The sequence below is a fragment of the Bactrocera neohumeralis genome, chromosome 4 (genome assembly GCF_024586455.1).
Source record: "Bactrocera neohumeralis isolate Rockhampton chromosome 4, APGP_CSIRO_Bneo_wtdbg2-racon-allhic-juicebox.fasta_v2, whole genome shotgun sequence".
In the NCBI taxonomy this organism is placed as follows: domain Eukaryota; kingdom Metazoa; phylum Arthropoda; class Insecta; order Diptera; family Tephritidae; genus Bactrocera; species Bactrocera neohumeralis.
In genome coordinates, this window is record NC_065921.1 from 80,928,874 (window position 1) to 80,945,486 (window position 16,613).

General features: G+C 31.8%; 1 non-coding gene across 1 annotated transcript; it reads left to right on the forward strand.

Annotated features, from left to right (window-relative positions):
• The first annotated feature begins 5,418 nt into the window (after positions 1-5,418).
• Positions 5,419-5,492, forward strand: Trnat-agu (transfer RNA threonine (anticodon AGU)). The gene has a single exon. It is a non-coding gene; the product is annotated as a tRNA-Thr (tRNA).
• Positions 5,493-16,613: the final 11,121 nt, after the last annotated feature.

A 16,613-nucleotide genomic window follows, 5' to 3' on the forward strand; every position in this document is an offset into this window, starting at 1 on the left:
TGAAAAAAAATTTAAAATAACATTTTATAAAAAACAAACAATTTGAATAATGTGTTTGAAACAAAAATTTTTGTAACAGTATTTTGAAATAAAATATTTCGGAAAGTAATAATGATTAAATATCATGTTGTTTTCGAAAAGAAAATACTAACAAAAATTTTATTTAAAAAATTGTTAAATAAATTTAAATTACTTATTAATTATTTTTTTTTTAACTAATTTTTAATTTTTTTTTAAGTTTTGTAAAAAATAAATTTTAATAATTAATTTTTCTTAATTGTTTTGAAAAAAAATATAAAAAAAAGTTTGAAATAATAAATAAAAATATTATGGTTCGAAAATTTTAATTTTTGAAAAATAATTCAAATAATTATTTCTTAAAAAATATTTTTCTTAAACAGTATTTTCGAAAAAATATTGCTATATTACATGAATTTGAAACAAATTAGTTTTGAAAAAATTTTCTGATATATTTTGTTAAAAATATTAAAAAAAAAATTTGAATATTTAAATTTGGAAACATTAATTTTTGAACAAAAAAAAAATACTGGGTTTTTGAAACCTTTCGCTTTGAAAAATATTTAAATTATAATAATAATATTTCATTAAAAAAATTACTTTGAATTAATAAATATTTTTTTAAAAACATATTTGAAAAACAGATTCTGACTAAAATAACAATATTTTGATTAAAAAAATCATTTTGAATTCATTTTTGAAATTAAAAATTTTAAAAATAATTTTAAAATAATTAAATTGAATAATTTGTTAAAAACATTTTTGAAAAAAAAAAAATTATAATACATATATGTATGTATTTCAAATAAATGAATTTTGAAATATAATTATTAAATATTTTTTTTAAAGTACTTTGAAAAAAAATCAAATTTTTTTTAATATTTAACTTTGAAAAATTTAATTTTTGTAGAAATATTTAAATATTTATTTCTTGAAAACTTTCGCTTTTAAAAATATTTAAAATATAATAATAATATTTTTCTTAAAAAAAATTACTTTGAATCAATTTTTGGAAACAAAAATTTTTAAATAATATTTTGAGAAATAATTAAAAAATTTTGTTAAAAACATATTTGAAAGAGATTCTAAAAAATATTAATCATATTTTGTTTTGTTGTAAGCTTTGGAATATTTTGCTTTTGGTAAAACCCTTCTAAATACCATTTTATCAAAAAAAATAGTATTTTGAATTAAATTTTTGAAAAAAAAATTTAATAATTTATTAAAAACTACTTTAAAAAAAAATTTATTGAAAAAATAACTAAATAATATTTTCTTAAAAAATTACTTTGAATTTCCTTTTTGAAAAAAAATTTAAATAATATTTATGAACATAGTTTCAAAAAAACAATGTTCGAAAATATTTTAAATAATATTTTGTTGAAACGTTTTACTTTGAAAATCTTTGTTTTTGAAAAAAAAAAATGTTAATCATATTTTGTTAAATAATTACTTTGAATTTCATTTTTGAAAAAAAAATTAAAATAATAAATTTATGAAATAAAATTATTTAAAATATTATAATTTATGAAATAAAATAATTTCGAAAAAACAAATTGTTAAAAAATATTTAGAAAAGGCTTAAAAATAATTCAAATAATATTTGTTGAAACGTTTTACTTTTAAAATTTTTATTTTTGAAAAAAAAAAATTAAAACCATATTGTGTTAAAAAAAAATATTTTGAATTTCATTTTAAAACAAAAATTTAAATAATATTAAAAAAACTACTTCGATTTTTAGAAAAAAAAATTATTACTTAAAAAGTAAAATTTAAGATACATTTTTTGGAAGCAAAATAAATTTGGAAAAAAATGGTGAACTTGTTGTACTGCAGCATTTAAACAACAAATATAAATATTTATATGCTAAGAGTATGCTATTTGCAAACATAATATATTTTATATTGGAGAGCATATATAGTTTAAAAAATATATAAAAACCAAAATACTGTTATATTGCTAATGATTATTGTTGTAAGTAAACATATAGCAGTTTTATAAGCGCGTAGTTACAAATATATGGAATAAATAGCAGTAGTTTAATATATTTTTTGCAATTTCCATACTAACTACAAATATATATACAATTACAAACATACATACATACATGCATACATGCCAATTTTGCAGCAATGGTAACAAAAGCTTTTTAAACCAAAAACTGCAAAAGTAGCTTGCATTAAAATAATAAAATTACTTCAGTTTATGATAAATAAAATATTTATACAAATACAATTACGTAAGGAAAAATAATAATAAAAACAGTTACAGTTTTTTTAAGTGCAATAATAAACAAATTAAATAACAAATAAATAAGTAAGTAAATAATCATTAATGTTATTAATATTTTATAGTTAAATTTTATAAAATTTCAAACTGTTAAGTTAAATTAAATATTTTTTACTTAATTGTTGTAAGTTAAGTGCGTGTTTTTTGGTATTTTATATATGTATAAACTGAAAATACTCTTAGCTGTTTTTTTATGAGAATTTCTAATAATTTTTTGTTACAAATGTTACAAATATAAAACGAAAGTGAAAATAACTGCAAAGCAGCCATTTTGCAGATATTTTCATTATTTTGTATGCAATAAAATTAAATGTTGTCTCTAAGTTTTTTTTAATAAATATAATTTTTATACAAGTTAAAATAAAGAAGTTTTTCTTAAATGTTATAATATGACATATAATTTTTAAAACCATCAAAAGTCAAACTAATATTCAAAAAGTACGAAAGCGCAATGTTCGGGTGCAACCGAACATTTTATATATTTAACAACTTGCAAGAATCAAAGCCATGGCAATACCATAAGGTGCAAAATGTCAACCAGAGGATCGGAATCCAAGCAATTATATATATATAATATATATATGTACATATGTATAGCTCATGCACTGACCACATGCTAATAAACTGTTCCATGACATTCATTAAGGTACCTCACATACCATCACCAATCATATGGACTAAAGTCATCCGGTTGTCTTCTTCTTCTTAATTGGCGTAGACACCACTTACGCGATTATAGCCAAGTTAACAACAGCGCGCCAGTCGTTTCTTCTTTTCGCTACGTGGCGCCAATTGGGTATTCCAAGCGAAGCCAGGTCCTTCTCACTTGGTCCTTCCAACGGAGTGGAGGTCTTCATCTTCCTCTGCTTCCCCCGGAGGGTATTGCGTCGAATACTTTCAGAGCTGGAGTGTTTTCGTCCATTCGGACAACATGACCTAGCCAGCGTAGCCGCTGTCTTTTAATTCGCTGAACTATGTCAATGTCGTCGTATATCTCGTACAGCTCATCGTTCCATCGAATGCGATATTCGCCGTGGCCAATGCGCAAAGGACCATAAATCTTTCGCAGAATTTTTCTCTCGAAAACTCGTAACGTCGACTCATCGGTTGCTGTCATCGCCCAAGCCTCTGCACCATATAGCAGGACGGGAATTATGAGCGACTTATAGAGTTTAGCTTTTGTTCGTCGAGAGAGGACTTTACTTTTCAATTGCCTACTCAGTCCGAAGTAGTATCAATATCATCGGCATACGCCAGCAACTGTACACTCTTATAGAAGATGGTACCTTCTCTATTTAGTTCAGCAGCTCGAACTATTTTCTCCAGAAGTAGGTTGAAGAAGTCGCACTATAGGGAGTCGCCTTGTCTGAAACCTCGTTTGGTATCGAACGGCTTGGAGAGGTCCTTCCCGATCCTGACGGAGCTTTTGGTGTTACTCACCGTCAGTTTACACAGCCGTATTAGTTTTGCGGGGATACCAAATTCAGACATCGCGGCATAAAGGCAGCTCCTTTTCGTGCTGTCGAAAGCAGCTTTGAAATCGACGAAGAGGTGGTGTGTGTCGATTCTTCTTTCACGGGTCTTTTCCAAGATTTGGCGCATGGTGAATATCTGGTCGGTTTTGGATTTTCCAGGACTGAAGCCACACTGATAAGGTCCAATCAGTTTCTTGACGGTGGGCTTTAATCTTTCACACAGTACGCTCGATAGAACCTTATATGCGATGTTGAGGAGGCTAATCACACGGTAGTTGGCGCAGATTGTGGGGTCTCCTTTTTTATGGATTGGGCATAGCACACTTAAATTCCAATCGTTGGGCATGCTTTCGTCCAACCATATTTTACAATGTACACCCGGTTGTCGTATGTTTGTTATATGGGGACTAGGTCAGGTTTTCGCCCAATTTTATCCATTTCAGGCACAAAGTTACACTTTTATCAGTAAAACACGATCTGGCATTTTTATTGGGATAACTCACACGTTGGCCGATATATGAGGTATAAATTCACCTGGACGTTCGAAAATCATTATTCCTGAATATTAATTATACTTGTATATCTCACACCTTGACGGATATTCGCGATAAAAAGTTTACTATAAGTACTAGGGTCCAAATATTGAACAGGGACTTGAACAGTTTTTGTTGAATTTGGTCAATTTCAGGTCATAAGTTGTATCCCGTTATATCAATTGATTCATGATTTGTATACTGGAAAGGGAAGAGTCAGAGGGAATTCAATATTGTGTTATATGGGAAGTAGGCGTGGTTGCAGTTCAATTTCGCAAATTTTCTTACTGTGACATAAGAATGTTAAAAAAATGTTACGTAGTTGTCTAGCAGTGGCACCCACGGTGCCACGCCCATCGTCCAATTTTTACACCGGCTCGTATAAAAACATATCATACCATATCGGGGGTAAAATTTAATGTCTCTGACGTATTGATTTATCACGCTTTTAGTAGTTTTTAACAGTACCCTTATATGGGAAGTGGTCAGAGTTATCAACCGGTTTCATCTATTTTCACACTGATGATAAGTTCTTACGAGTATGGGAATTATCCTTAGCGAAATTAGCTATTGTAGCTCTAGCAATCATCTATACCAAATTATAGTTTTATAGCTCATTTTAGTGCTTAGGTAATGGCACTTTATAAGTTTTCTGTTGATGGAGTTTTGTGAGCGTGGCAGTGGTCCGATTACGCCCATCTACGAACTCCGCCTTACTTTTTTGTTATGTGTACCAAGTTTCATCAAGATAACTTAATTTTTACTTAAGTCACAGTTCGCACGGTCGAACGGAGGGACAGGCATGAGCTTTTATATACATATATCCTTATATATATCTCGCTAAGTAAGAATATATGTACATATGTATATTTGCTTCTTCACTTCATTGACAAACTTTTACCTTTATTAAAAGTGCATGCATATATTTATATGTTTGTAAGTATTCGTTGATTTATTTTTAACCGTAATCTCGTACGGTCAGAATCATGGTGAACTTATTTTCAAATTGACCACAATGTTCTATTCCTGTGGTGGATAATGCTTGTATGTATCACTTTCACATTTGTGTTGAAATTTTGGCATTTGCTGAAGGAAATTAAATGGCGCCGTGGCTTAGTTGGTTAAAGCGCCTGTCTAGTAAACAGGAGATCGTGAGTTCGAATCTCGCCGGGGCCTTGGCTGTGTGTTTCACAGTTGATATTTTTTTTTCATTTATTTTGAAAATAAATATCATAATTTAAACAATGTTTAAGAACATAAATATTTATAACGATTCAGCTTCGGTTCAATTTGCCTTGTAAGCTTTTAAACTGTTGTCAAAAATATTTACTTTAACCCTTTGTGTACAGAGGTCAATCAAAGTGACAAAATAGATCTGTAATTAAAGTAAATGTATTTCAAATCGGATGGGTGATCACAAATTAATTGCCGTAGATATCATTTGGGGTTATAGGTACATATTTTGTTATCGAGTGCTAATTTGTCTTAGACTTAAAAAAATCCGCTTGAAATGAAAGCTTTGAAAATAATACCTAATTTTAAACTAAATATCCTGTAAAAGTTATCGAAAAGCGCAAAGAAATTTAAGAAAAATTAATAAAAAATCTTCTGTTCTCTTGAAGCTTTTAGTAAAGTCGTAAGCTTTTAAAAGACGTTTTGCTATTATTATGGTAGTCAGTCAAATGAAAACTGGTTCAAATGCATGCCATACTCATGCCACGCAATTCAAAGTGGCTACAGCGACATTGAAGAGAATATTGTAATTGTTGAAGGTCTCAATAGCTTTTACGCTCATTGCCACGATAGAGTTTAACAAGAGTTTTCTTAAAGCTAGTGGGGTTTTGAAGTGGATTATGCAATTAAAAAATTTAGAAAATAATTATTAAATATTTTGCTAAAAACTTAGAAAAGAAAATACTAAAGAATAACCTGTTAAAAAAACAATTTTAAAAATTTATTGAACAAATAAAATAACTCTAAATATCTTTTTGTTTCGAAAATTTATTTTGAATCTTAAAGTGGTTCATAATTAATTTTGTGAAAAATTACATAAAAAAATCTAATTAACTTTTTCTAAAAAACTGCATCGAATTTTATTAAAAAAAAATTAACTAACTAATTATTTTTTAATTAAATATTTCGTTATAAAACTTGGACTAAATAATATTTTGTTAAAATATTCATCTTCAAAATTTTTAATTAAGCCATTTTGTTAAAAAATGTATGTATTTTAAATTTCAATTTGTTTATAATTACTTTTGTTAAAATTTACTTTGAAAAAAATCTAATTAATCTTTTCTTAAAAAACTAGTTTGAATTTCATTAAAAAAAATTTATTAATTGTTAATTACTAATTAAATATTTCTTTAAAAACTTGGAACAGAAAATACTAAAAAATATTCTGATAAAACATTCAACTTTAATTTTTTGAATTAAAAAACAGCTTCTAAATAATTATTCTAATAAAAAATTTATGTTGAATATAAATTTTTTCATAATTAATTTTGTTAAAAATTACTTTGAAAATAATCTAGTTATTTTTTTCTTAAAAAATTATTTTGAATTTCATTAAAAAAATTAATCAACTAATTAATTATTAATTACTAATGAAATATTTCGTTAAGAACTTAGAAAAAAAAATACTAAAGAATATTTTGTTAAAATATTCATCTGCAAAAACTATAATTTTAAAAAGTTTGCTAAATACTATTTTGTTCAAAAAAATTTATGTTGAATTTCAATTTGTTCAAAACTAATTTTTTTTAAATTACTTTAAGAAAAAAAATCTAATTACTTTTTTCTTCAAAAATTACTTTGAATTTCATAAAAAAAAATTATTGACTAATTAATTAATTGTTAATTACTAATTAAATATTTTGTTAAATTTTACTTTGAAAAAAAATCTAATTACTTTTTTCTTCAAAAATTACTCTGAAATTCATAAAAAAAAATAATTAACTAATAAATTAATTAATTTGTTAATTACTAATTAAATATTTTGTTAAATTTTACTTTGAAAAAAATCTAATTAATCTTTTCTTAAAAAAATTACTTTGAATTTCTTAAAAAAAATAATTAACTAATAAATTAATTAATTAATTGTTAATTACTAATTAAATATTTCGTTAAAAACTTGGAATCGAAAATACTAAAAAATATTATATTAAAACATTCAACTTCAATTTTTTTAATTAAAAAAATCTTCTAAATACTAATTTGTTTATTTTGAATTTCAATTAGTTCAAATTAATTTTTTTTTTATTTTTGTTAAAAATTACGTTGGAAAAAAATTTAATTAATTTTTTCTTAAAAAATTATTTTGTATTTCTTAAAACAAAAATTGATTAACTAATTAATTACTAATTAAATATTTAATTAAATTTAATTTTAAAAAATGTTTATGCATGAAGAAAGAATACAAGAAAATGTGTTTTGATAAAAAAATTGGAGGTTTTGCGCATCTAATAACCTGATAATAAGGAAGATTAGAGGTTTTTTGTAATACTAAAGAAGTTAGTTCTACGCTTTAATACGGTTCTTCTATAAGCTTAGTTGTTCTATTGCTATACATATGTATGTATATAAAAATCTCTCATAATGTTTTATAGAACTAAGAAAATAACTTCAAAAATCTCTTCTGATAGCGTCGTTTATAACTAATTTTAGGAAACTGAACCGTTATAAGTACTGTAGCATTTACCCATCGACGTTTAAGGACACGTTTTAATTCAAAATTCACCAAAATATGCAGCATTGCAAAGCATTCCGCTTAGTTTCGTTTTTCTTAGTCCCAAACTACACTCAAGTAATGTAGATACATATTTACATACATATATTATATGAGAAAGTGAAAATTAGGCCTTTGAAAGGCCCAACACCGAATGTGAAACTAAGAAATTCCACAATAGGCCAAACAAGCACGTTTGCACACCAAATACACGGGTACATCCTGCGGCAAGGATACACGTAGAGCTGGCGTGCGCTACCACAAATTTACATATACATATATATATGTATGTATGTATGTGTATGTGTGCGTATCATACGAGAAGCGTCAAGTTATGGTACGTTACAATTTCAAATATAATGCATGCCATTGACATTGTTGTTACTTCCACCGATATTATCGCTCATTGTTAACGCATTCGAGATATTTACGTGTGTGTATGTGTGTATTTGCTTATAAGCATACGATTTAACTGCTGGTAGAGCTACCTCTGTTCGGATATTCATAACGGTCGTTGACAGAAAGAGCCACAATACACCTATGTATATATGTATGTGTAGTATATATATGTACATATATGTATACATATACGTTGAAAACTATAGCTTACCCTTCAGATGCAGGACACCTAGATACAAGTATCAATATATCTACATACATATATGTGTATGTTTGTGCAATTGACAGTGACAGCAAAACTGCCGATGCACGCTGCTACTTTCCAGAAGGATACACGGGTACGAAGCTGTTGCAAGGCGTGCCAAAAGGATAAACGGCAGTTGCAACTGTAAATGTACCTATGGAAGTGCAATAACTGGAACAATAACAACAACATTGAGGGCAAACCGAAATCGAAGCATCAACGATACATGTACATATGTATATACATACATACATATATTCATATTGGATGTATTGTGTGCATAAATGCATAAACGAAGTAAAGACCCTTTGCCGTTAAACTTGACACTGCATATTTTGGTGTTGCAATAATTGGGGTTGAAGGTTGAATGCTTTTGTTGCATAAATGGTCTCATCATATCACGTTTGCTATATTTTAAAACAAAAAATATAAAGGCAGACATAAATTCATCTAATTTTATGAGGTCAAAGGTTGACACTTTTAATCGTTATATTTAAATTTTAGAAATGACGTGGTAGATCAAAGAAAATTGCCTTATCCCATATTGTATATGCGAATGCTTTCCCATCAGCAAAAATTTCTAAAACCCTATTTTTTCTGGAGAATCCATTATCTAGCCCTCGGCATGTTTACTCACCTAAAAAAACTGAATTTACAGGGTTTGTCTGGAAAGTATAAGACTGAGTCGATTTAAAAAAATGTATTGAACCAATCGTTACAATTCTTTAAAAGCTTTCAAAATAGGCTCCTTATGCGTCGATGCAGTGTGCAGCGCGGTTTCCAAGCATTGAAGACGTTATAGAAGGCATTCTCCGGAATAGCCTTAAGAGCCGAGGTGCATACTGCTTGGATCCCCTCTGTCGTCTCGAAATGCTTGCCCTTTTTCAGGCAAGGAAACAAAAAAAGTTCGGTGGACCACATCTGGACTGTATTGCGACTGTGAAAACGTTGGTATGCCGGCCTTGGTTAGGTAGCTGTTCACAAGAAAGGCGGTTAGAGCCGAGGCGTTGTCGGTGCAACTTCCAATCGGCTGCGAAGTCTTGCCGGACTCGATTGACCCTTTGTTTGAGTTTCTTGAGAACTGCCACGTAAAACTTGGCGTTGACGGTTTGTCCAGGAAGAAAAATTTCATGGTGGACGATGTTTTTGATATCAAAAAAAGACAATGAGCATGTTTTCACTTTGGATTTGCTCATTCTTTCGGTCTTCATCAGCGACCTCTTCCCGGTCCTGCAAAAAGGCCTGGTGCCACCGAAACACACCACTTCTTGCTAAAGCAATATTTGGGTAAGTTTGCTTGATCAGATCAAACGTCTCTGTTGCAGATTTATCAAGTTTCAAACAGAATTTAATCGCGTACATCTGCTCGAACGAACGCTGCATTTTCGGCTTCCACCACTCACAGAAACACGTCGCGCGAAAATGTTTGTCCTGACTCTCCAGGTTTTTGGAGACAACTCACCAGCCGCTCTTTCGTTAGCTCGGAATGCCCACTACCGAATCAAGTCGGTGAGCGCATGTTTCGAAGTACAGTCGCGGCAGAAAAAAAACAGTCCATACAGAAAAAACCTCTGCCCTGCAAACTTATAAGTAAGAAAAACGCCTTGTGTTCAATAAATATTTGCTCAGGCGTGTAATTTATATGCCCACCACTAAGGGGACATCTGAGAGTGTGAGCACTTAAGAGTTTAAGCCTTGATCTCGTAAACGCGGACAATCAGGAAGGAAGTGCTGAGATGATTCCACCTCGTCTTCTTCCATACACCTTCTGCGACTGGCGTCGGGTACGATTCTTAACCTTACAGCATGGACGCCGATATTGTAATGGCAGTGGGTAGACTTACTTGGGGCAAAGAGCTCACTAGATCGCTTACCAACGATCTTGGGCCAAAAGAACATTTCCACCCCAATAGTAGAACACACGAGAAGAGGAGACAGGAGCAGGGTTAGGGTACCCTTCCTTACCAGCTCACCAGCTGTCTAGTAAAAATTCCTACAAAAGCGACAAAATGAACTTTGTTCAGGTGGTTCAATAGCTTTCCAGCATTCTACCATAGGCCAAAAGGATCTCGCAGTCGCAGAGGAGCTGATCGTCGACCACCGTGTGCTAAACGCGTTGGTTCAGTGGTAGGAGAGGTGTGCTTTGTGAAAAATCTTGTGATCTCCAAAGCAATCTTATCAATTCTAGTTAAAGCCTTGATTTTTTTTTTATGTTGTAACATAAAAACCATCGCCAAATAATTTTGAAAAGTGCTGCTAGTCAGTCCTTGGCTTAATAAAAATTCGGGCCCGTTCCAGTTACCGGGCTGTGGTGAGAACATCCTCGTGAAGAACGGTTCCCTGTCATTTTCGCGGTATATTCTTTGATAGCCGTGCATAAAAATATTTTTTCCAGGTGATTGCATTGAGTTCTAGGAAGCTTCTTGCGTTCAGCTTGATATGTTTCTCTAAAATCATAGAGGTTCTGACTGGTCATTGCCCACCAGCATATGATCGAACTAAAATCGTCAATGATCACTGTCGGTTCGTTTTGGCTGTTGGCGACCAAATATAACAGGCATAATCAAGAGAAAAAATCTAAGAGCTACTCATACCTAGCTCACATACATATGTGCCAAGAATTGGCCAATATTTCAACATCATCCAAGTAATCCATACAGCTGACTGCATCATAGGCGGCATTCCATACCCGGTCAACTGAAAATTAATTAACCGTCAGCACAACTACTCAATCACCGGACTATTAGCGATGCATGCCGCTCACTTTCACAAACGCCGCATGCACATACATACATACCTACACATTGTGAGGCGCTGAGCACATGCCATTCGCATTGACGTTAGGATATGCAGATTCTTAATTTGTTGTTACTTTCGACGAATGGCTGCAAATCTTGGCAATTGACTCTAAAACTTTAAGCGCCGCAAAGCTATCCTAACACAAAACATACATACATACATGCATATACAGACGAGTTTATGCACAGTTACACGCATACATACATACATACATATGTATGTACAACTGAAATTATATATACATAAATATATATATACCAGACAAGATTTGTAGACAAGAAATCACCTACAAAATCACATTTCCGCAGCCAGGGTATGGCAGTAAACCAACGTTGTAACATCACCAATAATAACAACAAATACAGTAGTAACAACTAACTGATTTGTTTTGAACGGTCAAATTTGCTTAGAACATCGAATTAACCCTTCGGGAAATGGAAGCAACAATCGCTGAGTTGAGTTCCACAACACGGTACATAAATAACACAATTCTACGCGGTGCGTATGTACATACATACATATGTATATGTATTTGTGCTGTTGATAACCTCCAACTTGATATTATATTCCCTACAGCTTTGGATGTTGACAACGGCATTTACAGGTCAGCACCAAGCCAGACACACGGCAGACAGAACAAGAAAAAACGTTATATTTGGCTACACCGAAGCTAATACACCTTCATAAGTGTATTTCTTATAGCATAAGAGTGTGTAAAAAGATCTTTATCTTGATTGTGAACGGTCAATTTGTAATGCAGCTATATACTATAGTGATCTGAAGTTATACGCTATGGTCGTCCAAACAGACCTATGTACATATGTATGTATAAAATACTTGTATAAGAAAGTAAGATGACTGGCCTGTGCTTCGGTGACATTCGCGCCGCGATGTGTTGTGATGTTAAAGTCACAAGGTGACATCACTGTTAAGGTCAGAAAGTAACATCACTGTAAGCTGGCTGTCATCCGGCTCTATAAAAGAAAGGCAGACACCGTGCCGCGATGTGTTGTGATGTTAAAGTCAGAAAGTGACATCACTGTAAACTGGCTGCCAGCTGGCTCTATAAAAGAAAGGGGAGCACCGTGCGTGGTCAGTGCTTAGGTGACACTCGCGACGTGATGTGTTGTGATGTTAAAGGCACAAGGTGACATCACTGTAAACTGGCTGCCGGCCGGTTGTTTAAAGAAAGGCAAACACCGCCTTAAGCCTGCCCAGTGCCGCGATGTGCCGCGATGTGTTGTGATGTTAAAGTCAGAAAGTGACATCACTGTTAAGGTCAGAACGTAACATCACTGTAAGCGGTGTCTATGAAAGAAAAGGCACCGTGCCATCACTGTTAAGCGTGCGATGTGTTGTGTTGTGACATCATTGTAAACTGTCTGCCAGCTGGCTCTATAACAGAAAGGCAGGCAACCGCGATGTGTTGTGATGTGAAAGTCACACCAGGCTGCCAACTGCCATTATACATATGTATACATATATAAATAAGAAGATTTGGCTTTCCACGCTTTATTCAGCTATCGTTCTCATAAGTCTGTTTTAATAATACAAATTTCTTTACGTAATAGGTGGGGTCATCCATAAATGGATTCATCCTAATGTACACTTATCATACATACGCTTACATTTTATGTGACAATAGTATATGTAAGTATATCGTAATATATAATATACATACATACATAAGTACGTGCATATTAAATGCAATTTGAGGCCGCTATTTATTTAACTATATAAACATATGTATGTATGTACATAAAAAATAATAATACTACTGTGGGCATATACATACATAAGTATGTATATACTATGCATTTAAAATGGGCATATGCACATATGCAAGGGCAAATACATACATATTTTTTTTTTTAATTTGGTAACTGTTTTAATTACCTATAGTATTCTACAGTTCCTATCTTTTACAATCATTTTAAAATAATATAACCAAAATAATATTTAATCGATATGACATATGACAACTAATTGTTATTATACAAGAAGAATATGCATTTACATACATACATACATATGTATATTATTTATATGCACACACAAGTATGTGCGTTCAGAAGTAGCCTGATGACTGTATTACTTCTTTGCAGGAAGTCGATTTCATCAACTGCAGGCTACCAACAAGTGAGACAAATCACACGCAGCCAAGGCAAACACTACTGTACTGAAGCAAACTGCTGTACAGAAGTACGTACATAAGTACATATATATTTATGTATGCATAAGCGAACATACATATGTATGTGGTAATTAATTACATGTATAAAGCTAAGCAAGTAAATATATACACACACATACATATGTATATACACAGCGAAGCCAAGAAATTGGCGTTAATATGCTGTATTAAATATGAAATAAAGTAACGAATGAAAATCGAATAAAGAAAGTGGGAGGATGATGTTTTGCGGGTGGATTTGGCGGCTAAAGCGACTAAGGCAGGTAGAAGAGAGGCAAATGCGTGAGCGGCAACTTTTACACCTTCTCCACGTTATCAATGCGAGTACGTCACTCGCCAACACAATTCACCTCAGTGAAGTTGTTTACACAGCAGAACGTATGGCATGCATGTATGTATGTATGTGAGTATGTATGTATGTACATGCAGAGGCAGCGGAGCAGTTGAGTGGCGAATGAATGTCCATTAAATTGGCAACTAATTTCAATGGCTGAGTGACGGACGGGTGGACTAAGTGTCACAAGTGTGCGTGAATGATGCGCTTCGTCAACAACGGCACAACGGCAACACTTACCTGATTGAGAGAGCAATCAAACAGTACATTTACAAATATTTTATAAATATGAATATATATACATATGTTTGTATGTACATATGTATGGATGTGGCTTTAGAGATGGTGAGACTGCCGGCATATTTCTGTTGAAATTCATGAGGTTTCTCATTAGCTATGAGGCGTCTATTTATGCATATTTTTAAATTTAAACCGAATTGCTACAGTTCACAAGCTACATACATATGTACATACATAGTATACATACTTATATTTACAGCGAGTATATGAAGAAACACTAAATACTTATAAAGACTACTGCTGTACTCAAATAGGAGTAGAATTGAAAATTATGTACGTCGTTGGTATTTGAAACTCATACTGAATACTCCACAGCAATATACATACATACGTACATATGTATAAATAAGTTGGTGGTGAATGTTTAATTTTTATAAAATTAAAAATCAGCCTTTTTTTCGTTGTATATTAATTCCTCACTAATAATGTTGGTGAGCACATACTTATAACGAATGCGCACCCTTATGCGTGTGTGTGGACGCTCTTGCGATTACCAAACTGCTTTGTTGATATTTTTAACTACTATCAACCGCATATTTATACCCTTCAATTCGCTACAAGTAACCTTCAAGCAAAATCATTATCACCGGCTTATTTCAAAAATCAAAGTAATCTACATAAAAAATAGCAAACACTAACTAAATACTTAGTATACAATTGCGAAACTCAACTAACTACTTTTCCAGCGTCGGCACACACCAAACGACCAATTTATAATGACAGTTATGTGTCCATGTGTTGTGCTTCGTTCATTTTACATTAATGGGTATTTTGCAGCAGCGGAGTGGAATGCATATAAACGAGTACAAGAGACAACAATGTCGACGCTTATGGTGAATAGTAAGCTTTTATCACTTTTATTCGTTAATAGGTTTACTCGTTAGACTTGTTATATTGTTGTGTTGAGTTAACCTTATGCCAACCAGAATACTTCTGAGTTAATTTCTTCACGAGAGTATCGACGTAAATGAGTCAACGAATATTCGTACTAGTTCGTTTCCACTCATACTCGCTGTCGACGCAGTAAACGAACGCATACTTGTGTAAAATGCGTCAACAAAACGGAAGAGAAAACTAACGAAATTTCACACAATAATGTAGCGAATAGATTTTATGGAAATATAATATGTTGCGCTAAATTATATCTTTTACTACCACATGGGCTTCCAAATGCTCAGAGTTGCCACCATCTTACGTTTTGTAATGTAAATGATAATAAAAATTCTTTTTGTTTGTATATGTAAAAAATTAAAAAAAAAAAAAAAATTTATTATGTTAAAAATTAATTATTAATCTAAACAAAAATTGCTCAAAAAATTTGCTGAATCAGCACATTTAGAGTTGCCATGTTGCAACAATCGCGTTATTACGCAGCCTCTCTTTGTAATGGCTTCCTTGTACACTGCTCACTACCAGTACTAAACTGTATTATGTGCTTATTACATTGTTGTTATTGTAGCATATGCTCAATACAAAATGTCGTTCATATATGTAAATATGTATTGAAGTAGAAATCACAAAAATATGTAAGTTGTTATATACAAATGTATAAGCACATACAAATTCAAGTATTAACCAGAAGATGCTCCTGAGTATAGGATACAGTGGACTATTTCGAAATTATCCGCTTGTGAATTTCAAAAAATCGATTGTACGTATCCATATTTTTAATATGGATATGGAATATTTTAACTTAGTCTAATCGGCTCCCATAATCTTAAACTCGAAATGCCTATTCTCAAACCGGGTGACTTGACCAGGAAACGATTGAAGATACTTTATAATATTTTTAATGACAACTATGAAAATTTTCACCACCCTAAAGTGTAAATTTTTTCACGAAAACCCCCTTTTTTGGTAAACGGATATCTAAAAGTATTCATCTAATTTAATAATAAATTTTCTTGTTTTTGGATTTGAGATAAGTATTTTAAACAGAAAAATTTTCAATTTATCGGAGGTCCTGCTGGAGATTCGCTACAGCATCAAGGCAATGCAATTTGCTCAAGCTCAAGCCTCTTCCACCTTAATACATAATTTTAACTTTGCATAACCGTTACAATGCCTAAAAACACTGTTGGCCTAAGCGGCTTTACACAGTATACAAACACTTTGCTTTGACATACTACTCAACACCGACCCTCAACCCCCGTTGTTTTTGCTCAGCGGGACCATCATTCGTACACTCGTTAAAAAGTTGTTTCTGTTGCTGTTTCCATTAGCTCGCTGCCTGACGGGCTTGTGCGGCTCTAATATAGCTGCTGCTTCTTCTTCAACACACGAAATACTGTACTTGCATA